The 26,111-nt window shown below is 43.2% G+C and overlaps 1 protein-coding gene across 1 annotated transcript in view; it reads right to left on the bottom strand.

Annotated features, from left to right (window-relative positions):
- The window catches only part of LOC126482161 (nephrin-like), a 668,749-nt gene that overhangs the window by 348,354 nt on the left and 294,284 nt on the right, over window positions 1–26,111 (bottom strand). The gene's annotated exons all lie outside the window — the stretch shown is intronic.

Genomic DNA, 26,111 nt, shown 5'->3' with positions numbered 1-26,111 from the left:
TGCAGTACAATAATGTGGGGGAAGCTGTTTTCTACGTGTTCTATACAGATATAAACGAAAATTTGCTATCTCATTTTTCTGTATTTCATTGCTAGCTGACATGGATAATTTTGCTCGTATTGTTTTACTAGGTTGTAACGTTAGTTTTGCACACGCTTTGCTTTTGCAGTTATTCTGCGTAACATTTGATTCAAAAATGCTTTTTTAAAGGGCTACCACATTCGTCTACGACTGTGGAATTTATTTATTTTAGAACTGCAATTAATGTGATTCAATAATGCTTTTTTAAAAGACTACATATTCGCTGCTGACTGTGAAAACTATTTATTTTAGAACTGCAATTTCGGGTTTTGGATCATTCTCAAGTGTCATTGCAAAAGGTTTAGCTTCAAAACATGTCAGACTTTACAATCGTCGAGCATGCATAAATATACTGATGCTAAATCTTTTGCAGCACCACTTAAAAATAACCCAACGGCCGAAATTCTAATTGTGAAATAAATAATTTCTACAAACAATGGCGAATACGACGCCCTTTAAAAAATTCTACGTGAATATGAACCCCGACCGTGGAAAGTCAATCAGCCTAACGCTTTTGTTTCCATGATTATGGCTGTCTGTTAAGTACTCTATTTCACTCACTTCCACATTAATCCGACAGAGTTCTTCTCCGAGCACGTCCACTAAGTCTCACATGACCTCATTTTACGCTGCTTTCAACATTTGAATTTGTCGTTACCAATAATACAATGAACTGCACATTCCGAAACATATATATGACGTCGATTGCTTAATCACTTCAAACGACAAGAGACAGATAAAAGCACTTCGCTACAACAGTCGAGATTTCGTTCCCTCTACCCACGTAACGCAATAACTTCTGATTGTGTACATGGAGGTACCCAGCACAGTACCGAACACAGCATACAGCGTTCTAGCTTGGTCAACACCATCTACAGTAACTTCCACCTGCAACCACAGAGTAAGGGAACAATCTTCAATCTAGCGTCATCTACAAACTGTAATAGTTATGTGCACAGGATGGGATAGAATGAACGCGGATTTACAAAATTTATATAATCTGAAAATATCAGTTTAATTTAGCTATACTGAAAATTTATCTTTTGCGGTAGTGGAAAATTATCTTTAGCATTAATGGAAAATAATTTTTGAGGAATTTATTTTACGTTTCTGGGCTCTTGTTATCCAACTGCTCTAAAAGCTCCTCTACCTCCGTCGATCCCCGCGATCGCAGATTGTCATTCATAAAAATTTAAAAAAATGTTTCAAATGGCTCTGAGCACTATGGGACTTAACTTCTGAGGTCATCAGTCCCCTAGAACAAGGAACTACTGAAACCTAACTAACTTAAGGACATCACACACACCCATGCCCGAGGCAGGAGTCGAACCTGCGACCGTAGTGGTCGCGGGGTTCCAGACTGAAGCGCCTAGAACCGCTCGGCCACACCGGCCGGCTCAAAAGTGAGTTGCTTCATACTTTGTCCTGAAGCTCTCATGTCGTCATATAAACTAAATTTTCCAGCATATGTTGAATGGGGAATCATAATGAATATTAATGAGAGTTTCGGCGTGATGGAATGGCAACCATCAATTGCCGATCTGTCACCGGATGCTGCCAATATAGTACGCAATTTGCTGTTTAAATGAAGCCAATCGAAACACGTAACACGAATCATGACACAAATATTTTAGAAATTTATTTCTACTCATAGGATCCGCGATACGTATAACAAAAATATGGGTGGGGTATTACAGCTTTCGTTCATCCAATTTCAGCAGCAAATGCAATCTTACAAGATACACATTTTAATTTTTATTGGCAAGATTAGATAACAAACGTAAAAGATCGAAACGTACCTATAACATGATGTGCACATGTAAACTGCATCGAGATTGTTGGAGATGACGTGTTTTACTAAATTCATGATTTCCTCATGGCACGGATTATTCTACACATTATGTAGCATCTGAAGCCTAAATTTCCTAAAAATATCCTATCACATACTCGTCTTGTGCATATTACCTTCTGTATTTGGTGTTCCCATTTCCAGTAGTATATATGTTCACCAAATTACCTTGCAGTTTTGAACCAGCGCAATAAATACGCGTCTGTAGGGATTCACCCAAAAATCGTCATTACAGATACTAAGAACAATTCTGTCGATGTCATACTACTACTTTTAGCTGAAGCAACATGCGAAGGCGTTCATAAATTGCGTCCTTTAATAGAAAATAATGTAATAATTAATCTCCAAGTTGCAAATTCTGTCGTAGAGGTTGTTTTTTGTTCGTGGCATTTTTTTACATAAACAACAACATAGCTGTGGTATATTTTTGTTTTGATCTTAGTTAGTACCTGAAGATGTTTCTGACGGATGTACTAAAGTGAAACTCAAAGCAAGGTCCAGAGTAGAAGAAACAAGCATCCTACTCTTAAATGATATCAAAAAGCAAAGTAGTTCCTCATGTTATGAAGGCATTCAATAAGGGGAGTAACAAAAGAAAATCATGAACTACACTAGAATGAGATTTTCACTGTGCGGCGGAGTGTGCGCTGATATGAAACTTCCTGGCAGATTAAAACTGTGTACCGGACCGTGGCTCGAACTCAGGACCTTTGCCATTCGCCGGCATGTGCTCAACCATCTTTTTTTATTTTTTTATTTATTTTTTTATTTTACAAGATTACATTTAGGAAAAGTGTGCAAATGATAGTTCTATTAACTGAGTGTTACAACAACAAAGGTGGCATTCAAAGAGTAAACAAGGAATAAATAAAAACGTAAATCACTAACGCAATTCCAGATAAAAAAGTTCTTCAAAAAACGTAAATGGTTCGATTTGGTGTTTCGCCATCGTTATCTGATATTTACAACAGCGCCTTTGAAGGGTATCTGCAACGGAGGCATTCTGCATCGCTAGTGCCTCAAGGAAAACAGCAATCCTTGAAGCAGCCTGTCTCTTCCTTCTATCATCGCTGACAAGGCAGCACGTTCAGCCGTAAGTATGATGCGGCACAGAACATTAACCGCAGCTTGGCACTCCCCAGCTGAGTGGGGGGTTAACGAAAACACTGCGTACATAATTTGCGAAGAGCGTACGGTATCCTGGTGTGCTACCCAAGCACGACTCTCGGCGTGTCCTCGCAGCCTTCCATTTGGTCCACGAAAGGCAAAGGTCCCGAATTCGAGTCTCGGTCGGCACAGAGTTTTAATCTGCCAGGAACTTTCATAAACTAGACTAGTTTACATGATACGCACTAGTTACCATGAGCATATGCTGACTCCAGAGTCAAAATCATTAAAAAGATGTTTCATTCTTTTTCATGAATACAGACAACAGTAACACACTCATTGAAGAAACTGTGAGATATGGCGTCGGAAGGAGTGGTGTTAAGGTCCTATTCAGATCTACAGGCGTTAACTTCTCCCAAGTACCCCCCAAATCACTGGATCAAAAGATTCCTCTTCTATAAATTTCCGACTGCTTGTCTGATTCATTGATGCTTTTAACTTCTGCAGCTGCAATTTCAGCTACAGAAGATTACTGAAGTCAGTTGTCAGACCGATCAAGAGCCGTAGGAAGATGAGGGCTGTTTCATGATGCCATAAACATTCAAACAGTAAATTTTAACTTTGTTTTCCATTGGAAACGAACACTCAGTAACAACCAACAGATCATATTTTCTTCTAACAACTGATTCTAGCATGTAATACGGACGAAATGACCAGCTCCTCCCAAAAAGCTAAATCTTACCACGAAGATGCTCATGACAATTGTGACATGAGAAAGTGACACCTTGTATGTAAGTCTGCAAGCTGTCGTGACCGTTTTCACTGAAGTTAAAATCTTCTGGGCTAATAGGCTGCGTCAGATTTCCTCTAAAATAATCGACGTTTCGATCCCTGTGCTGGTATCTCCCTCAGGATCTTCCGGTGTTCACTACTGTTAGAACACTAGCAGTAATGAACACCGGAAGATCCTGTGGAAGATCCCAGCAGAGGGATCGAAAAGTCGATTATTTTAGAGGAAATATGAAGCGCCCTAATAAGCCAGAAGATTTTAACTTCAACTGACCTTGTTTATTTAATATTTTAGCGCGTAAGAGTAATGTAAGACTTAAGATCGCAAAAAGTAAGTAAAATTGCCCTCAAGCTGAATGTTGCTTTCAGCAAGGCAGTGCTCCTACTGTAGCTGGTGTGCACTTGTTTTCTTAAGTCTATGATTTACTTACGCAGTCAGTTATAGTGTGACATAAGATTTAGTGTAAGTAAATTTTCGCGTTATCAAATCCCTGTCACATGCAAAATGTGATAAGTGAAACGAAAAGCGATTCCTACAACCAATCTCATATTCTCCCATAGCTACTTCATCTATTTCTCCCCCATTAATCACATTCAGATCCGCCATACCTTTTAGATTTTCATCTCCCTTTACGTACTGAATTGCCCGTTCAATACCCTCATATCCTTTCTCTGTCTCTTAGTGTTCTGCGAGGTACTTGCGCATGTTTTCCTGAACTAATGTTCAAAAGGGTCAAATGGCTCTGTGCACTGTGGGAGTTAACTTCTGAGGTCATCAGTCCCCTAGAACTTAGAACTACTTAAACCTAACTAACCTAACGACATCACAAACATCCGTACCCGAGACAGGATTCGAACCTGAGACCGTAGGGGTACCTAGAACCGCTCGGTCACTCTGGCCGGCTTGAACTAATGTTGTCGGTGTTGTTTTGCTGTCAACTCCGAAGAGAACAAACGCAGCAGTCAACTGTTCACAGAAACATACTCTCTGTCCTACCTCCAGATTCATAACGAATCCTATTCCCATTATACCATTTTTCGATTATGTTGATTTTTTCCTATACTCATCTAACCGAAAATTCTTGTCTTCTTTCCATTTCACTCCACTGACACCCAGTATATCTACTTTAAGGATTATCATTTCCGTTTCCAGATTTTATAAGTTAAGTGTCTTTAATGTAGTGGTTTCCATTGCCTTCTGCATTCTCATACCGTTGATCACTTCTGATTCTTCCAACATTAATGGGCAGTTCCCCACCCTAAGAGACACAAAGTGCCTGAACCTCTGTCCATTCCTGCGCCATTTTGACAACACCATTGGCAAATGAGGGTGACTTCATACGACGGAAGTCTGCGGCCCCCACTTCATCTAGTAATGGCGAATACTCTGTTCAAGGATCACGAGAAGGTGTACTTCTAAAAGACAGGAGGATACGGGAATATTTCAGTTATATTACACCATGTTTAGGCAGACTCCGAAATCAGGTACTGGATTGCAAGGCGTACCCATGAGCAGATATAGACACAGGTCACAATTTACTTGTGATGAAGTGTAGGCTGAAGTTTAAGTGACTCGTCACGGACAATCAATGCACAAAGAATTTGGATACGGAAGTGCTAATGAATGAAGACGCACGCTTGAAGTTCACTGAGACTATAGATACTGTGATAATGAATAGCTCACTACGCAGTTTAGTCAGAGAGAAACGGACGTCACTAACAAGGGCAGTCACAGAGGTTCGAATGAAAGAAACAGATATAATGAATGTAACTGCGGAGATACCATGGCTAACAGAAGTAATGCTTCAGTTGATCGATGAAAGATAGAAGAACAAAAATGTTAAGGGAAATACAGGAATACAGAAATATACGTCACTTAGAACTGAAATAAATTCGAAGTCCAGGGAAGCTAAGGCGAAGTCGATGCATGAAAAATGTGAAGAAATAGGAAATGAAATGGCCGTCGGGAGGACTGACAGAGCATTTACAGGGTGTTTCACAGTTCATTTTACACACTTGTAGAGATTGTAGAGAGAACTTAGTATATCAAGTTTTACTTAGGAACCCATTTTTGTAAACGATTCGTTTCCATGTTACAAGGAAATCAAGTTGTGCAGGTTTCACTCCTATTTACTTCGATATTACAACAGCTGTTCGGTATGACGACCGCCAAGTTCGATGCACAATGTGTATGTAAGCAGTAAATTTGCCTAAACTCTTTCCAATATGCATAGTTTATGCTTAATCACCTCTTACACAGCAGCGATCCGTGCAACAGAAGTCCCTCCGACTTGACAGAGTCTCGTAGACAAGACTCTTCAAAAACATGTTCAAATGTGTATGAAATCTTATGGGACTTAACTGATAAGGTCATCAGTCCCTAAGCTTACACACTACTTAACCTAAATTATCCTAAGGACAAAAACATACATACATATGCCCGAGGGAGGAGTCGAACCTCCGCCAGGACCAGCCGCATAGTCCATGACTGCAGCACCTTAGACCGCTCGGCTAACAACGCGCGTCCAAGACCCTTCAAGTACACTCATATGTTGAAGTCCCCAGGAGCTAAATTTTGTCGACCTTTGTGACAAATCATGTGATCCACGTTGATGGATCCCCCTGTCCCTGCCGACTCCCTTCAGATTGCTTCTGACGCGAACTGCAAAATGTACTGCAGCTCCGTTGGAAACACAATTCTTGGCTAATGTCCAGTGGCACATATTCTAAAAACTCCGACAGCTCTTGATGCAGGAATGTCACGTACCTGCCACCCGTTTGGTGGGGAAAAATTATGTACGATCTAACCACATGACCATCGCCTGTACCTGTCCAGCTATCAACACCGAATCTGCGCTGAAATTTTAGTGTACAAATGGCTTTCAGGTTTTCTTGATCCCAAATGTGGCTATTTCAGTGCCGAAACACGCCTCGTCGGTGAACAATATTCTCCATGGAAACTGAGGAAAATGCACCCGACTTTGTAAAAACCAAATACAGCAACTGACACATGGCACAGAAAATGTCTGCCGGAAACATGGTGAGTACCATCTGAGGGTGACATGTGTGGAGTTGCTGTTCATGCAGAATACGTTAGACAGACGAGTGAGACACATGCAAGGGACGTACAGTGGCTCAAGTACTCGTCGCTCGGTTCTCTTCAACTTCATGAAGCACTTTCGCTTCCAATACGACTGTGCGCCGCCTCTTTGGAGCACCACAGCTTGCTCTATCGCTTGTGACTTTCCCACTTTCCCGCAACCGTTGTTCTACTCTGGCAGACACGGGATGAGATGGAGTCACACGATTTGGAAAGAAATCATCGTACAGACGTTGAGCTTCTTTGCGATTACGGTGACCTTCACCGTAAATTAACAGCATATCGGTGTACTCTTCGAACGTAAAGGCAGGCATCCAGTTATTGCAGTGCTAGTCACCGTAACGTCAAATGACACATCACCAAGAAGCTTGAAAGCAAGGCAGTTGGACAACGTGTCATCGTACCATTCGTTAATGTGGGTAGCCCATCATAAAAGGCGAAGTGAATAAGAAACTTGTAGTGCGCGACTTATTAGCTATTGTTTTTCTTGTAACATACGAGGGCTATTCGGAAAGTAAGGAACAATAGGTTGCGAAATGGAAACCACAGTGAAAATCAAAAGTGTTTTATTTGCAACAGTTAGCTACAACTTTCAGCTACTTATCTTCACAGTCGCCGATCCAACTTAGACGTTTGTAGTAGCGTTCTACCAAGGTTCCAATACCCTCTTTATAGAAGGCAGCCGCCATTGCTTTCCGCCAATTCTCTACCCTCGCCTACAGCTCGTTGTCTGTGCCAAAATGTTGTCTTCATAGTCAGCGGTTCATGTGAGCAGAGATGAAACTCAGAGGGAGATAATGACGGGCTGTATTGTGGGTAATCAAACATTTCCAATTGAAAACGATGCAGGAGCATCTTCATTGTCCCTTCAGAATGCGGCTGAGAAATGTCTTGAAGAAGAAAACGCACAATTATTATGTAATATCGGCTGCATACCTTGAGGCGAAATTTCTCACCAGGCCATCGTACTTGGTGGAAGACACTACTGTTGTAGATATCTTTATGTGCTCCTTGTGTGCTCAGGACTGAAAAGAATGACGTAACGCTATCGACGGGCATACAGAGACACTGCCCAACACACCTGTTTAAAACTTCATCGGATTTTCACTGTGATTTCCATTTCGTGACCAATCGTTCCTTAATTTCCGAATAACCTTCGTAGAAACTAACCATTTCCGGACATGGGCTCCTATGTAAAACTCAATCCCTACGTCCCCTCTACAACCTCTAGAAGTACGTAACAAGAATTCGGAAACACCGTGTAGAAAATTCAAAACAACCTTGGGTGAAATTAAAAGCAAGGGTGGTAACATCAAGAGTGCAGTGGGAACTCCTCTGTTAAATACAGAGGATAGAGCACATAGGGGGAAAGAGCACACAGAAAGCGTCTACTAGGGTGAAGATGTATGATGACGCTATAGAAGCAGAAACAGGAGTCGACATAGAAGACATAGGGGATTCGGTAATAGAATTGGAATTTAAAAGAAGTTTGTATCACTTAAAATCGAATAAGACAGAAGGGATATACGACACTCCATTATAATCTCTAAAATCATTGGTGGAAGTGGCAAGAAAATGGATATTCATCATGGTGTGTTGAATGTATGAGTCTGGCGATATACCATATAGCTTTCGGAAAAACATCTTCCACATAATTCTTAAGGTTGCAAGACCCGACAAGTGCGAGAAGTATCGCGCAATGAGTTTATCAGCTCATGCATCGAAGCTGCTGACAAGGATAACATACAGATGAATGGATAAGAAAACTGAGGACGTGTTAGATGGGCGTCAGTTTGGCTTTAGGCAAGATAAAGGCACGAGGGAGGCAGATCTGACGTTGCTGTTGATAATGGAAGGAAGGCTAAAAATCAAGACACGTCCATAGGATTTGTCGACCTGGGAAAACCGTTCAACAATACAAAATGGTGCAGCATGTTCGATATCTTGCGAGAAGCTGGGGTAAGTGTTATGACGACTACGAACGAGTCGTCGCCAATGTTGACTGGTGGCGAATGCTAAATAGAAACATATAAATCACAGCAGGTTTTTTCAGTAACGTCGATAAGGTGGTGGCTGCATGGTCTGGATCTGCAACGACTAAAATAATTAGAAATCGTTGGTAAAAACTGATATATATTGTATTAACGGGTTGTAAGGGATTCTTCTTGGCTGCATACATGTAATTATAAACTGATAGCGCCTTGTTAGAGGTTGCTTCCTATCAGCTGAAGGCTATGCTGCTTTACTACTTGACGTACCGAGCAAGAGTGGCCGAGAGCTCGCTAGAAACTTGGTACAAGCCGCAGAGCGGCGCTGGTCCCGACTCACGGGTCCAACGATAACAAAACGGACCGTGGTCGATAACTGCAACCCCTAAAAAGTGCGGTATCGTACGTTGATACCACAGTAAGCTATAGGAAAGGCGATTATATACAACATGAAAAAGAGCCAAGAGGGAACAATAAGAGTGGGAGACCAAGAACAAAGTGCACGGTCTAATGAATGGAATTAACAGTCCAATGAGTACAGAATATGGATTGCGAGTAAATCGAAGAAAGACGAAAGTGATAAGAAGTTTCAGAAATGAGAAAAGCGAGAACTTAACATCAGGATCGGTGATCATTAAGTAGATGAACTTAAGCAGCAAAATAACCCATGACGGACTGAGCAAGGAGAAAATCAAAAGCAGACTAGCACTGGCAAAAGTGTATTTCAGGCAAGATAAGTCTACTAATACCAAACGTAGGCTTTAATTTCAGGAAGAAATTTATGAGAATGTACGTGTGGAAAACAGCGTTTTATGGTAGTGAAAAATGGACTTTTGGAAACAGCCGGCCGCGGTGGCCGTCCAGTTCTAGGCGCTTCAGTCCGGTCGCAGGTTCGAATCCTGCCTCAGGCATGGATGTGTGTGATGTCCTTAGGTTAGTTAGGTTTAAGTAGTTCTAAGTTCTAGGGGGCTGATGACCTAAGATGATAAGTCCCACAGTGCTCATAGCCATTTGAACCATTATTTTGGGAACAGAACATAAAAGATTCCACACGATTTCAGGATTGCAGCCGGATCTCATCGACTTCTTTCCACGATATTTCGGCTGACAACCTTACAGCCATCTTCAGGCGAGTGTTTGACACTGGAGATTGCTAGTTCAAGTCGCTCTATTTATACGTAAAAGTGCCGCAAGACGCGCATGCGCAAGTTACCGTTGCATGCGCGCCACCTGTCGATTCCAAGGCCCTCTACAATATTACTGCATCTATGGAGCGCAAACGAATGCGTGAAACAAGTAAAACATGCACGCAGACGTGTCCAAAACAATAAAATGCAAAATTCCAATATTAATATTAATATTACTTGTCTCTCGACATGTCAGAAGCCATAAAAAGTTTTCTTTTGGTTGATATTAAAGAAATCAACGGGTCCCAGGCCTTATTCAATAGAAAGCCGCCATCACGATTAAAGAGATTTTGCTCCAAATATTCATTATTAAATAGAAAGTAAGTGGAGGAAAGGGCATGGTTAAACAGCGCCATTATATAGGCCGTAAACTTATTGCCGATAAGTAACAATGAATCCAAAAGAGGGACCCTCGTCAGGAGTGAAACGACATCGAAACTTACTAACAAGTCCGAATTCTTCAGCTATAGTGTTCTCAATCTGTTGATGAAGTCCGCAGAGTTGCGAATATGGTGCGTACATTTGCCAACAAAAGGTCTCAGTAGCGAAGCCAGACGACTAGATAAATCATATGTCGGAGCACCGACATTGCTCACTATGGGGCGTAAGGGCACATTATCCTTATGGTTCTTTGGAAGAGCATATAACCTCGGTGGAACAGAACTGTGAGGTCTCAATCTTTTCACAACTTCTTGCGGCAGAGAAGAGAAGTTTAGCAACTCTGACGTTTTCCTTTCTACTTTCCGAGTAGGGTCTTTATCAAGTTTCCTGTACGTTGTTTCGCTCAGCAAACTATATATCTTCTGATCATACATATCACGTGGCAACAGCACAGTGGTATTCCCCTTATCCGCAGGAAGGACCATCGTCTGAGGATCTTCCCGTAACTTGCGCAGCGCAGCCTTTTCCATTGAAGAAATGTTGCTCTTCTGAGGCCGAGTTCTCGTAAGGGCGCGAGATCTTTGGCGCCTGATTTCTTCTGCTGCTTCACTGGATAGAGGCCTGACAGCTTCTTCAACAGCACTAATAAAATCTGTTAAAGGTAAGGTCCTAGGTGTCGATGCGAAGTTCAGACCTTTCCCAAGTACAGACAGTGTCACATTGTCTAAATCCTTACCTACAAAAACTCGTGCTCTTCTGGGCTCAGCCGAGGATGATCTGGGATTACGGAAGGCTGGAATTTATAAAATACCTTGCGAGTGTGGGAAAGCCTACATAGGTCAGACCACACGCACAGTACACGACCGCTGCGTTGAACATGAGCGCCACACTCGCCTTTTACAGCCCAGTAAATCGGCCATAGCCAAACATTGTATTTCCACAGGACATACTATGGATTATTCGGCAACGAAAATCTTGGCCCCATCGAGATCCTTCTGGCATTCAGTTGTTAAGGAATCCGTGGAAATACGTTTGGCGGAAAATCTCTTTAATCGTGATGGCGGCTTTCTATTGAATAAGGCCTGGGCCCCGTTGATTTCTTTAATTTCAACCAAAAGAAAATTTTTATGGCTTCTGACATGTCGAGAGACAAGTAATTTTAATTTTAATATTGGAATTTTGCATTTTATTATTTTGGACACGTCTGCGTGCATGTTTTACTTGTTTCACGCATTCGTTTGCGCTCCATAGATGCAGTAATATTGTAGAGGGCCTTGGAATCGACAGGTGGCGCGCATGCAACGGTAACTTGCGCATGCGCGTCTTGCGGCACTTTTACGTATAAATAGAGCGACTTGCACTAGCAATCTCCTCCTCCCCCTCCCTCCATCTGAGCGGATTTCCCCTCCTACTCCCCCTCCATCTCTTGTGCCTTCTTTCAGTGTCTCTGTGCTCCCTCCTGCCCTGTCTTCCCTTTTCCTCTCCCGCCCCATGTGTCTCCTGCCTCTTCATGAACCCACGGTTGCCCCTCCTCTCTTCATCCCGCCGCTTCCCCAGCTGCCCCATGCTCTCCCCTCCTTTTCCATCCTCTCTGACCTTTCCCTCGGCAGGTCCCACCTGGTAGTTTTATTCTTCGTCGTGTGTGCTCCAAGTGGGTTTTAAGTGTGTTGTTTCGGAGTGTTTTTAATACTGTGGCCAACTTTGAACCTGTGCATGCGCATCTAGTGTTTTCTCTGTGTTTTAAGAATCGCCAACTGCGTTTTTAAACTTTCTGGTGACTTTTTTAACTGTCCCCAATGAACGTCTACATGTCAGTGTATTTTTACCTCCATTTTCTCCCCTTACTCTGTTTTATGATCCCCTTTTTTACCTCCTTATGTACGTATTATTTCATTCTTGTTTTAGTTGTCATGTCACTCGGCTGAAGAGCGGCGGATTGTGCTGCTGACAGCCCTCCCCTGCCCATGTGAGGCAGGGGAATGAAATCACCATAAAGAAAAAAAAAACTAGCAATCTCCAGTGTCAAACACTCGCCTGAAGATGGCTGTAAGGTTGTCAGCCGAAATATCGTGGAAAGAAGTCGATGAGATCCGGCTGCAATCCCGAAATCGTGTGGAATATTCGATACGCCGGGAAAACTTCAAGAGCCACAGAACATAAAAGAATCAAAGCATTGCAGACGTGGTGCTACAGAAGAATACTGAACCTTAGAAGGACTGATGAGTTATGCAATGAGAAGGTTATCTAAAGAATCGTCGAGGAAAAGAATATATGGAAAACACTGACAAGAAGAAGGGCTAGAATACGAAGACATGTGTTAAGACATCACGGAAAAAGTTCTGTGGTACTAGAAGGAGCTGTAGAGTGTAGAAACTTTAGGGGAAGTTTTGGAATACGTTCAGCAAATAATTGAGGACGTATGTTGCAAGTGCTATTCCGAGAAAAAGAGGTTAGCACGGCACAGGAATTCGCGGCGGGCCGCATCAAACTAGTCAGAAGACTGATAAATCAAAAAAACAATTCAAGATCCTCTTCAGTTGCCAGCAATTTTAAAATTGTTGTACGATCGGTTTCGAAGCCAAAACCATCATCTTTAGGTGCCACAAAACAATTATGGAAACGGGCCAGTCAGTTTGCTGTGGGTGTGACTCTACGTTTGATTGGCTCTAGCGCAACACATTTAATTTTCTGAAATTATTATTGGCACTTGATGCTAAAGCTTTATGCTTCGAAAGCGATCGTGCAATAATAAGAAATTACTGGTAATTGAAGCATTTTTCTTTTTATTTATAGTAATTTCCTCAGTTGCGGATGTTCACCTGGTGAAATATTTTGATTAATCCTGAATAATTATGTTGTACAAGTGTGTAATTTTGCTACTACTTTGAGTGGTATATGAGAATAATGTTAGCAAAATGCATCGTGAAAACTATTAGTAGTAAAGAAGAAGAAAAGTAGAATGTTATGTTTCATGGATGAACGGCGTAAATATCGTAAGCGATAAATTGTTTTCCATTCATCGTTTTGTGGGGTTGTAGGAGAGATATTTTTGCAAAGCTGTGAAATTTTGTGTAAAGTTTGCTGCAAGTCGCTCAGTGCTCCCCTTTTGAGATACCAGATGAAATGAATTGAGCGTATGACATTACAGGCCGGGAGATCCCAGCTAGTGTTGCTCGGCTGCCTCGTGCAAGTCATTTTATTTGAGCCACTTCTGTGACTTGTGTGTCAATGACGACGAATTGATGATGAGAGGAACACAATCCAAGCCCAGTGGTACGTAGGTCTTTCTTATCCCAACAGCGATTCTTTCCAAACAGTGATACATGTACCCAGTTTGGTTGAAATCAGTCCAGTATATATCGGTTTATGAAAACTTACGTCGATTAATACGTGGAAACGCTGCGTTCTGTGATCAAGGTGGTCGTATTGGTATACCCAGAGGCTCGAGAGTGAAAACGCTGCGAACTTTCGCAAAACACTGGGGTCCTTCAGCAACCGCCACAAGCCATTCTGTCAAGCCATCTCTCTTCATTTGAATGCACTTGACTCGACCCTTTTGCTTCGAGGCAGATAGAGCACGTCAGAGGGGCCCGCGCTTCTGACACCACAGAGGGGCAGACTGCGAGCCCCGGAGGGTGGCCCCCACCGCAGCAGCTGCACGCTGCCCTGCCTGCTGCACCAACAGCGCTGCATCTACCTGTGCGCCAGGGAAGGCGGCGGCGGCGGCGGCGGCGGCGGCGTACAAAGGCAGCCTCTAAAGGCACACGAGCCGCGCCAGCTCCCGTCTCTGCTGCACACAACCAAGGCACCGCGTCCACTACTTTGACAGTTGAACCCGCCCACTTACCCAGAGGGTGCGTCCTCCGACTGTGAGCCAAAGTGTGTCCCGCTGAGTCAAACAACTGTGGCTCCTGTTTCCCTTGGTACATTCTTTGCAGCTCATACGTTTTGTACCTACATATTACGTCTACATGGCTACCTTGTAATTCTCGTTTAAGTCCTTCACACAAACACTTTACAACAATGTTTCGACCGTTCCAATTTCGAAGGGAACGTTTGAAAAATGAACACCCTGATCTTCCCGTGTGATCTGTGATTTAGCTTATTCCAATGGTCATTTCTCGCTCTGTCCATTGGGTCATTCTTACACTACTAGCCATTAAAATTGCTACACCACGAAGATGACGTGCTACAGACTCGACATTTAACCGACAGGAAGAAGACGCTATGATATGCAAATGATTAGCTTTTTCAGAGCATTCACACAAGGATGGCGCCGGTGGCGACACCTACAACGTGCTTACATGAGGAAAGTTTCCAACCGATTTCTCATATACAAACAGCAGTTGACCGGCATTGCCTGGTGAAACGTTGTTGTGATGCCTCGTGTAAAGATGACAAAAGCGTATTATCACGCTTCCGACTTTGATAAAGGTCGTATTGTAGCCTATCGCGATTGTGGTTTATCGTATCGTGACATTGCTGCTCGTGTTGGTCGAGATCCAATGACTGTTAGCAGAATATGGAATCGGTGGGTTCAGGAGGGTAATACGGGACGCCGTGCTGGATCCCAACGGCCTCGTATCACTAGCAGTCGCGATGACAGGCATCTTATCCGCATGGCTGTAATGGATCGTGTAGCCACGTCTCGATCCCTGAGCCAACAGAAGGGGACGTTTGCAAGACAACAACCATCTGTACGAACACTTCGACGACGTTTGCAGCAACACGGACTATCAGCTCGGAGACTATGGCTGCGGATACCCTTGACGCTGCATCACAGACAGGAGCGCCTGCGATGGTGTACTCAACAACGAACCTGAGTGCACGAATGGCAAAACGTCATCTTTTCGGATGAACCCAGGTTTTGTTTACAGCATCATGATGGTCGCATCCGTGTTTGCCGACATCGCGGTGAACGCACATTGGAAGCGTGTATTCGTCATCGCCATACTGGCGTATCATCCAGCGTGATGGTATGCTGTACCATTCGTTACACGTCTCGGTCACCTCTTGTTCGAATTGACGGCACTTTGAACAGTGGATGTTACATTTCAGATGTGTTACGACCCGTGGTTCTACCGTTCATTCGATCCCTCCGAAACCTTACATTTCAGCAGGATAATGGACGACCGCATGTTGTAGGTGCTGTACGGGCCTTTCTGGATACAGAAAATGTTCGACTGCTGCCCTGGCCAGCACATTCTCCAGGTCTCTCACCAATTGAAAACGTCTGGTCAATGGTGGCCGAGCAAATGGCTCGTCACAATACGACAGTCACTACGACAGTCACTTGATGAACTGTGGTATCGTGTTGAAGCTGCATGGACAGCTGTACCTATACACGCCATCCAAGCTCTGTTTGACTCAATGCCCAGGCGTATCAAGGCCGTTATTACGGCCAGAGTTGGTTGTTCGGTGTACTGATTTCTCAGGATCTATGCACCCAAATTGCGTGAAAATGTAATCACATGTCAGTTCCAGTATAATATATTTGTCCAATGGTTCGAATGGCTCTGAGCACTATGGGACTCAACATCTTAGGTCATATGTCCCCTAGAACTTAGAACTACTTAAACCTAACTAACCTAAGGACATCACACACACCCATGCCCGAGGCAGGATTCGAACCTGCGACCATAGCAGTCCTGCGGTTGCGGACTGCAGCGCCAGAACCGCACGGCCACCGCGGCCGGCGCATATTTGTCCAATGAATACCCGTTTATCATCTGCATGTCATCTTGGTGTAGCAGTTTTAATGGCCAGTAGTGTATACTTTCGGATTCGGAGGAAAAGCTGTTGACTGAAATTTCGTGACTAGATTTCGCCGCAACGAAAACCCCATTTGTTTTAATGACTGTCACCCCAGCTTTGCGTATTATATCCGTGGCACTCTGTCCCCTAATACTCGTTAATACTAAACGATCTGCCTTTTTTTTTCAGCTTTTCCGACGTCCTCCGTCAAATCTGCCTGGTAATTATCCCATTCGTCCCAGCGATACTCCAGAAGAAAACGGACAAGCTTAGTGTAGCCTCTCTCTTTAGTAGATTTCTGCATCTTACAAGTTTTCTACCGACCAAGACCGATAGCCTAAGGATCGCCTTCCCCACAACGTTTTCTGTGTGACAGTTCCAGTTTCAATTATTCATTTTCGTAATCTCAAGCTAATTAGTTGAATCCACAACTTTTGAATCTGTCTTATTTATAGTGGACCCCAAATTTAACGGAATCCTTTTTAATACTCATGTGGAGGACCTCACACTTTATATTGTTTAGGATCAATTGCCACTTTTGCACCATACAAATGTCTTCTCAAAAGCATTGGGTGATTCTTATTGATGGGCTGACGATTTTACTAGACGGTAAACGACAGCACCATCTACATAAAACGTAAGACAGGTGGTCAGACTGTCAATACACCTTCTATGTAGACAGGAATAGCAGTGGACCTATGACATTTCGTGGAGGACAGCCACTCTGTGACATGCTGTCAGTTACTACAAATTCTGACATTTCCGACAGCAAGTTACGAATCGAGTCGCACATCTGACATGATATTCCATTCACACACAATTTGATTAGAGAGGATTAGGAAAAAGTCTACATATAATTCAAAAAATGGTTCAAATGGCTCTGAGCACCATGGGACTTAACTTCTCAGGTCATCAGTCCCCTAGAACTTAGAACTACTTAAACCTAACCAACCTAAGGACATCACACACGTACATGCCCGAGGCAGGATTCGAACCTGCGATGGAGCGGTCGCGCGGTTCCGGACTGTAGCGCTTAGAACCGCTCGGCCACCCCGGCCGGCTACATATAATTGATGCATTAAATCAGGTGTTGCTGAAATCATTAGATTAATAAACGAGACACAAAAGTAGGCGGAAAAATTCTAAGATTTGAGCAGCAAAATACCTGACGTCGACAGAAGTGAAAGGAATACATTTTTCATACTGGTAAGGAATGTTTATATCGAAAATAGGCGCCAACTCGAATACTGATGGAAGTTTTATTCTATAGTGAAGACGGAGATGGAAACAGGAAGAGCACGATATAGAGTACAGACAAGAACGGAATAGAAGCCATGGAAACGTATTGTTACAGATGAACTATGAAGATTAGATGGACGGTTTCGATAATTAATGAAGAGGAACACAATTAAAACGTGGAATTATTGATATTATAGTACAACTAGGTGAAAAGAAGTGTTCCGTTGATAGAAAACATCGAGAGGTCTTAAGGACTAGTTAACTCGAAAGAGTTAGATGTGTGCACAAATATACACATACTGTAATGTAAAGTTTGTAAGTCCTGCTTTGTGCTACAGACTGCCCTCGAAGAAAGAGATCCGGGCGGAGTGACCGCGCGGTTTGAGTCGCAATGTCGCGGATTGCGCGGCCCCTCCCGCCGGAGGTTCGAGTCCTCCCTTGGGCATGGGTATGTGTGTCGTTCTTTTAATAAGTTAGTTTAAGTAGTGTGTACGTCTAGGGGTCGATGACAGCAGTGTGGTTTTTTAGGAATTCACACACATTTGAACATTATGAAGAAAGAGATGCATCCCACATCTGAGAAAATGCAAATATTAATCATTTTGTTTATCAGAATTATGTGTCTTCTTGATGCATACTGACCTTTTCTCGACATTGTAAGCCTCTATGAATGGCTGTCCACAGTAACGATAAAGGAAACCATGCCACAACACAGCTAATTGTGATTAGAAGGCTATGTATTTACGTACATTGCTGTGTCAACAACAAATCAGCAAGTTATGGTATCGCTGTCTCAAACGTGGTAGATTTCGCTTTCTAAACAGGCTGTCACCACCACATACTGAGAATAATAAACTGCAATTTATGTAAATATACGTTAAAAGCTTTTTCCTTTATATTTCAGCCTGGTGAAGTCATACTTCCCAAAATTTTGCAGAAATAAAATAACTTAATGAAATACGTGGAATAGGGAATGACAGCCATCTCTACTAAAACTAATCCATTAAAATACGAAAATTAAGTCGTAATAAAACTTTACCTGCCATTAAAACTTCGGCTGTAAACCGATCAGCCATCATCGGAGATGCCCGAACGGTTAACGGGCGAAATATTTGCAGCAGACGATGTTTGGTTGTTGCTGAGTTTCCACAATTTTGTGGATCAAGTATTATGCCGTCACAACATTAAGTTTCTCTGAAAAACCTGTTTAATAATAGAACACTCACAATAGCATAACACCCAATACGACTGTACATTATTAGTCTGTGTTCAAATTTCTTTGTGTGTCAGTTTTTGAACGGATCGCTTGTATTCCATAACGTTGAAACTTGGGTTCACGAATCGGTATCGTTAGGTATTATATGAAAAGTTAAAGTAGTGTCCTGTCTACTACAATCACACTAGTCTTTGAATTAAGGGTCGAATATGATATTACGTATTATTAAAAAGGCGCCTCTTGTCATTTACATGACTGTGATGATGACATTTTTAACGAAAGTCACGAGGGCTTACAGAATCCTCGTAGTGATGTGAACAATTCAGTTCCATATACGAACGGGATTCATTTTTCAGAGGAAGCCATTAACGTAAAAGCAGCTAAATGGAGTTGTTTCGAGGTTTTTATGAAGTGCAGAGTCCGAGAAAACGTTATCGTTTCGATTCGCAGTAAAAGCTTTCCATAAAAATTCTCCAGCTGCCTGCCAGTGCAGTCACAATACACACTGCAATACGTACATTTCTCGTAAACGCGATAAAAAAAAAAGCGCTTTCTTAGTGACACTTCACGTGCATTCTAAAAATAGAGAAAAGCACTTCATAAGAGCTGTTAAAGGAATGCACTAGAACAAAGCGCAACTGTTGATGTAGTCTCGCTGTATTTTCTGCTCGCTGAGCTATAAATACAGACTATTTCCGCCGATGTATTCTCCTTCATACACTCCTGGAAATTGAAATAAGAACACCGTGAATTCATTGTCCCAGGAAGGGGAAACTTTATTGACACATTCCTGGGGTCAGATACATCACATGATCACACTGACAGAACCACAGGCACATAGACACAGGCAACAGAGCATGCACAATGTCGGCACTAGTACAGTGTATATCCACCTTTCGCAGCAATGCAGGCTGCTATTCTCCCATGGAGACGATCGTAGAGATGCTGGATGCAGTCCTGTGGAACGGCTTGCCATGCCATTTCCACCTGGCGCCTCAGTTGGACCAGCGTTCGTGCTGGACGTGCAGACCGCGTGAGACGACGCTTCATCCAGTCCCAAACATGCTCAATGGGGGACAGATCCGGAGATCTTGCTGGCCAGGGTAGTTGACTTACACCTTCTAGAGCACGTTGGGTGGCACGGGATACATGCGGACATGCATTGTCCTGTTGGAACAGCAAGTTTCCTTGCCGGTCTAGGAATGGTAGAACGATGGGTTCGATGACGGTTTGGATGTACCGTGCACTATTCAGTGTCCCCTCGACGATCACCAGTGGTGTACGGCCAGTGTAGGAGATTGCTCCCCACACCATGATGCCGGGTGTTGGCCCTGTGTGCCTCGGTCGTATGCAGTCCTGATTGTGGCGCTCACCTGCACGGCGCCAAACACGCATACGACCATCATTGGCACCAAGGCAGAAGCGACTCTCATCGCTGAAGACGACACGTCTCCATTCGTCCCTCCATTCACGCCTGTCGCGACACCACTGGAGGTGGGCTGCACGATGTTGGGGCGTGAGCGGAAGACGGCCTAACGGTGTGCGGGACCGTAGCCCAGCTTCATGGAGACGGTTGCGAATGGTCCCCGCCGATACCCCAGGAGCAACAGTGTCCCTAATTTGCTGGGAAGTGGCGGTGCGGTCCCCTACAGCACTGCGTAGGATCCTACGGTCTTGGCGTGCATCCGTGCGTCGCTGCAGTCCGGTCCCAGGTCGACGGACACGTGCACCTTCCGCCGACCACTGGCGACAACATCGATGTACTGTGGAGACCTCACGCCCCACGTGTTGAGCAATTCGGCGGTACGTCCACCCGGCCTCCCGCATGCCCACTATACGCCCTCGCTCAAAGTCCGTCAACTGCGCATACGGTTCACGTCCACGCTGTCGCGGCATGCTACCAGTGTTAAAGACTGCGATGGAGCTCCGTATGCCACGGCAAACTGGCTGACACTGACGGCGGCGGTGCACAAATGCTGCGCAGCTAGCGCCATTCGACGGCCAACACCGCGGTTCCTGGTGTGTCCGCTGTGCCGTGCGTGTGATCATTGCTTGTACAGCCCTCTCGCAGTGTCCGGAGCAAGTATGGTGGGTCTGACACACCGGTGTCAATGTGTTCTTTTTTCCATTTCCAGGAGTGTACATCAAATGTTTAGATGATTCTGAGGAATACATTCTAGGTTGTGTGAAGTACTATTACTTTGGAGAATACGCGTGGAACTCAGTAAAGAATAATCGACTGAAATTTTCTGGAGCCTACACAAATATAATCCTGTAAGAAGAGTTTCCGGGGTGCTACGATTAAATCTACTTATTACTCCCAAGGCCAATGTATGTGGCGTAGTGGAGAGTATTTCATAGCAGTATCAGCAACTTCCTGTACTATTTCGTCGGATACCGAGAGAGCAGAAAGGGAATGTCAATTTGTCTCTGCAGGCTCTCTAATCTCTTATCGTATTTTCATGACAACTATGTAATATATAGGACAGCAACAGAAGACTGTCTCACATATTCTTCTTCCAATATCGGTTCTCTCTCAACACGATTTAGCGACGACGATGCTGCCTTTCTTCTAAGGATTCTCGTTTTCATTTCTGGAGCACTTCTGTTTCATTTTTGTGAGGATAATACCGATCTATACGATCCTAGTGGTATTCCTCTGAATTTAATTTACGTTATCATGTCTCCATAACAAGAATTCCGAAATCTTGAATAATACTCTAACATTGTTCATTGTAGCGTTTTCTGTGGGACTAGGTTATTATAAATGGTTGAAGCATTGTCATAAATTCATTGTAGCAACATTAAATTATATATTGTCATAAAACTCAACACACATGTAAAAATGACCAAAAAATTTTTTGGTTTGCAGTCGCACTCCGTCACAAGAGTGCAGCAGTGAGATATTAGCCAACATGGCGATAGGCTCCATAAAAGCCTATGTTTCGTGCTTGTACTGCTTTCGCATCAGTCTGTCACCAACGGGACTTCAGAACGGAATTGAACTAATATCCACCAGCTACCAACTCCATTAGGCGATGTTATTCCCAGGTCAAGATTTGAAGACGCCTCTGCAAGGCATGTCGGCGGGTCAACCGGCAATGAGTGAAGAAGCGGTTGACCGAATACATGCTCGTTTTGTACGTACCATGCAGAAGTCGACTAACACAGTAAGTAGAGAACTGAACACACCACATCAGAACGTTAGGAAGATTTTAATGCAACGACTGAAGCAGAAATCTTATCGCTTGAAATTGCTAAAAGCCTAGATTCCGATGATAAAGTCAGACGCTTTGAATTTTTGGCAGAGTTGCAACAGCTTATTCGAAAGATAGGTTTTTTGAGAAATTCACCTTCAGTGATGATGCAACTTTTTTTGTGAAAGGCGCAGTGAAAAACGCACAACGTGCGAATCCGGGCGACAGAGAATTCCCACGTTATCCTGCAGCACCAGAAGATAATGTGTAGTGTGCAGTCTAACGATTTGAAGTTTGCGATGCTTTTATTTACTGCTAAAAGACCATTACAGAACACGTGTGTCTGGACACGTTAAAAAATCGGCATATGTCACATCTGGAGACCGACAGTGTGGACTCTCAACAGGATGGCGCTCCACCACATTTACATTATGATGTTTGTGACTTCTTAATCAGAGAATTAAGAAACTGGTGAATTGGTCATGGTGGGGTTGATGATCATCAATACATGTCATAGCCTCCAGACTCTGCCGATCCTACCCCACGATATTTTTTGTGCTTGGGGTTATGTGAAAAACTCAGTGTTTACGCCTCGTATGGCAACAAACCTACCGGAACTACGAGGAATCATTACCACTACACACGTCAGTACGCTGTTGACATACAACGAAGTGGAAAGCAGAAGTATTGAAACTTATTATTTCATTATAGAACATATTCTCAGTTCAAATATAATGAATTTCTTTGAGGCAGAGAAGTTGCTGTCTATGCATCAGCACGGCTTTAGAAAGCATCGCTCCTGCGGAACGCAACTTGCCCTCTTTTCACATGATATCTTGCGAACCATGGATGAAGGGTATCAGACGGATGCCATATTCCTTGACTTCCGGAAAGCGTTTGACTCGGTGCCCCACTACAGACTCCTAACTAAGGTACGGGCGTATGGGCCTGGTTCCCAAATATGTGAGTGGCTGGAAGACTTCTTAAGTAATAGAACCCAGTACATTGTCCTCGGTGGTGAGTGTTCATCGGAGGTGAGGGTATCATCTGGAGTGCCCCAGGGAAGTGTGGTGGGTCCGCTGTTGTTTTCTATCTACGTAAATGATCTTTTGGATAGAGTGGATAGCAATGTGCGGCTGTTTGCTGATGATGCTGTGGTGTACGTGAAGGTGTCGTCGATGAGTGACTGTAGGAGGATACAGGATGACTTGGACAGTATTTGTGATTGGTGTGAGGAATTGCAGCTAACTCTAAATGTAGATAAATGTAAATTAATGCAGATGAATAGGAAAAAGAATCCCGTAATGTTTGAATACTGCATTTAGAGAACCAACATTTGAGGCTGACTGGAGTACAATTTTACTGCCGCCAACTTATATTTCACGGAAAGACCACAACGATAAGATAAAAGAGATTGAGGCTCGTACAGAGGCATATAGGCAGTCATTTTTCCCTCGTTCTGTATGGGACTGGAACAGGGAGAGAAGATGCTAGTTGTGGAACGAAGTACCGTCAGAAACACACACTACGGTGGATTGTGGAGTGTGTATGTCGCTGTAGATGTAGATCCCAGGGACAGCGTTGATAATTTGGACGCAAAATTTGGTAATGATTACACTCTGATTCCCTCTTATTTGATATTAGTCACTTGGCTCTTCTGTGTTGGCACAGTGGGTGTCAGGTGCGCCTCAGCCAAGATGTCTGCGGAATCTGTAGGTGTCCACAACAGAGCACTTCTAAATAAAATAGCTACAATAAATCTGTGAAATCGCTTCGATCATTAATAATCACCTTGTATTTTATCCTGTGTAAATGTTTTGCCTAAGTCATTTTTCAGTTCATTACGGTCGTTAAGCGACAATACATTTCCGTGGTCAACAGCCAAGTTAGCGAGCAGTGTTATGATGTGGCTGTATCTTGAGAGAATTTAATGTCATATTTCGCTTCATTGGGCCCAGTTTGTCGAACAGTCGCCATCAAGATAAGGTACTCGGTACTATTAATTCCAAATTCGCTGAACTACTCATAAATCTGTGTAGATAAAGCGCATCCGTCGGAGCTTATTAACAGCCGCCATACTAGTAGAGCAACGACGTCTTTGTGTAAGCTAGGAAGGCTCATGTTGTTCCCATTTACGCCATAGACTCGTCAGTATTAAGTACCAAGGCACCAAAGATGAGACTGAATAATCTAACATTTTAATATGTTAGCAAAACCTTAAGTTCCGCTAATTATTTGTGTAACGGTCATGAACTCGTTTGTTAGTACCGATATGTACGAATTCAAAAGTAAGTTGACTGAAAAGCGGATTTAGCTATTTATCCGTGGCCAGCAAGGACAATGAACACTGTAATATTTAATAACCATATCGTTTCACTTGTCTTCATATTATTCCTTTTTCTTCAACTCAACTGGAGAATGCCTAGGCAATAACGCCTCTTATTGCTAACTGAAAATATACACAACAATGTCGTTATCAACATCGCTTTGTTGCGGTCATTTCTGATTTCACTGGGCTTAGATGGGTCGCAACGATTTTTGCTCCCGTGACAATCTCATCTCCTCTGAATATCACTTACACACGGAGTAATCAATTATTTGTTAATCGGGTAGTTGTAATTAAAGAGCATCTATTCACAGAGGTGCAGTTTCGGCTGCAGTTATCGTATGTCAGCGAATTGTGGTAGATAATCTAATGCGTTAATAAAACGGAACCGATTTACACGGAAAAATAAATTACTTGCAATTTTGGCTACCAGGTGCAAATACGACGCTGTGAATGCAAGAAATATTACAATATATAAAGAATTAGAAAGAGGACGTTGCTATAAAAGGTCAGACAAGAGAGAATGGAATAACGTTGATTTTATTATTAACTGCCGCTTGCACAGTATCAGAACTGGAGACGTCGACGAGATGCTCTACAGCGCTAGGTTTGCACCTGGTGAGCAAAATTACAATTACTTTTTTCCAGCGTATTTCGCTTCCGAATGAACGCATTAGCTTATTCACCAAGTTTCGCTGCTCTACGTTAATTATAGTCCTCACTGGACTTCTGTGGGCTGCACTTTAATTACAAGGACCTGGGACATGTATCAAGCTCCCTCTTCGCCTACGGTGCCGGCCGAAGTGGCCGTGCGGTTAAAGGCGCTGCAGTCTGGAACCGCAAGACCGCTACGGTCGCAGGTTCGAATCCTGTCTCGGGCGTGGATGTTTGTGATGTCCTTAGGTTAGTTAGGTTTAACTAGTTCTAAGTTCTAGGGGACTAATGACCTCAACAGTTGAGTCCCATAGTGCTCAGAGCCATTCTCCTACAGTATTTCCCTCTATAAGTTCCTCAGGTACCATGGAAGTTACTCCTTGGCGTCTTATCATGATTTTCATCATTCTTCTTTTAGATTGAGCTTACTTTATTGTCCTTTCCTCTCCGATAACGTGGAGAACACGGCTTCTTGTTTTAATTTTCGGAATTCTTGTGTAACAACGCATCTCAATTGGTTGGCTTCTGTTCTTTTCTAATTTTCCGTTATTCACAGTCGCTCAGTTCAGTTTAACAATTTGTAAACACTGTCTTATATGTCTATGAACGTGAGGTACAATACAACTAGTGTGACGCTCAGATTTGGTGCAAGCCGCCCTGTAGCGACAAATTACTGCGCGGAGGTAGCTGTGAAAGCCAAAATACTTGTGAGTGAAATGCTGGAACTCCATTTCGAATCCTAATGATTGTCCGAAACAAACCCAATGTCAATAATTAAACAACAATACGGTGTTTAACGGTAGACGTTATCAATGCTTCTCGATTGTTGTCCACAAAGGAGCCTTCCCTGAGGAGCTTACTATGGTGACTTCTCAAAAGGAAGAAATTATATGGAAAGCTCTACATTTACGTACCACATATACAAATCAGCATGTGGCGGTACAGTGCATGATGGAGGGAGGGTACTAAGACTCTACTAACAAAAGGGCCTCCATTTCCATATCTGTGTCCAATGGGCGATTAGACAATAGTGTCGATGTCGTGGGCGAAACTAAGTGGATGAAGGTCCTTTATCACAATTATATACAGACTACAGAGAATTATTACGACTATCCACAGTGGTAGACTGTTGACACACAAGGAAGAGGAAAGCATAGGTACTGCCTCTTACTACTGCATAATATCCCAGAGGCAACCTTCATAATGTGGCCGCAAAATTTGGGAATTATGACACGCTGACTAC

Source organism: Schistocerca serialis, chromosome 5 (assembly GCF_023864345.2).
Source record: "Schistocerca serialis cubense isolate TAMUIC-IGC-003099 chromosome 5, iqSchSeri2.2, whole genome shotgun sequence".
Classification (NCBI taxonomy): Eukaryota; Metazoa; Arthropoda; class Insecta; order Orthoptera; family Acrididae; genus Schistocerca; species Schistocerca serialis.
The sequence above is the reverse complement of the archived record's forward strand: the minus strand, read 5'-3'. Positions and strand labels throughout refer to the sequence as shown.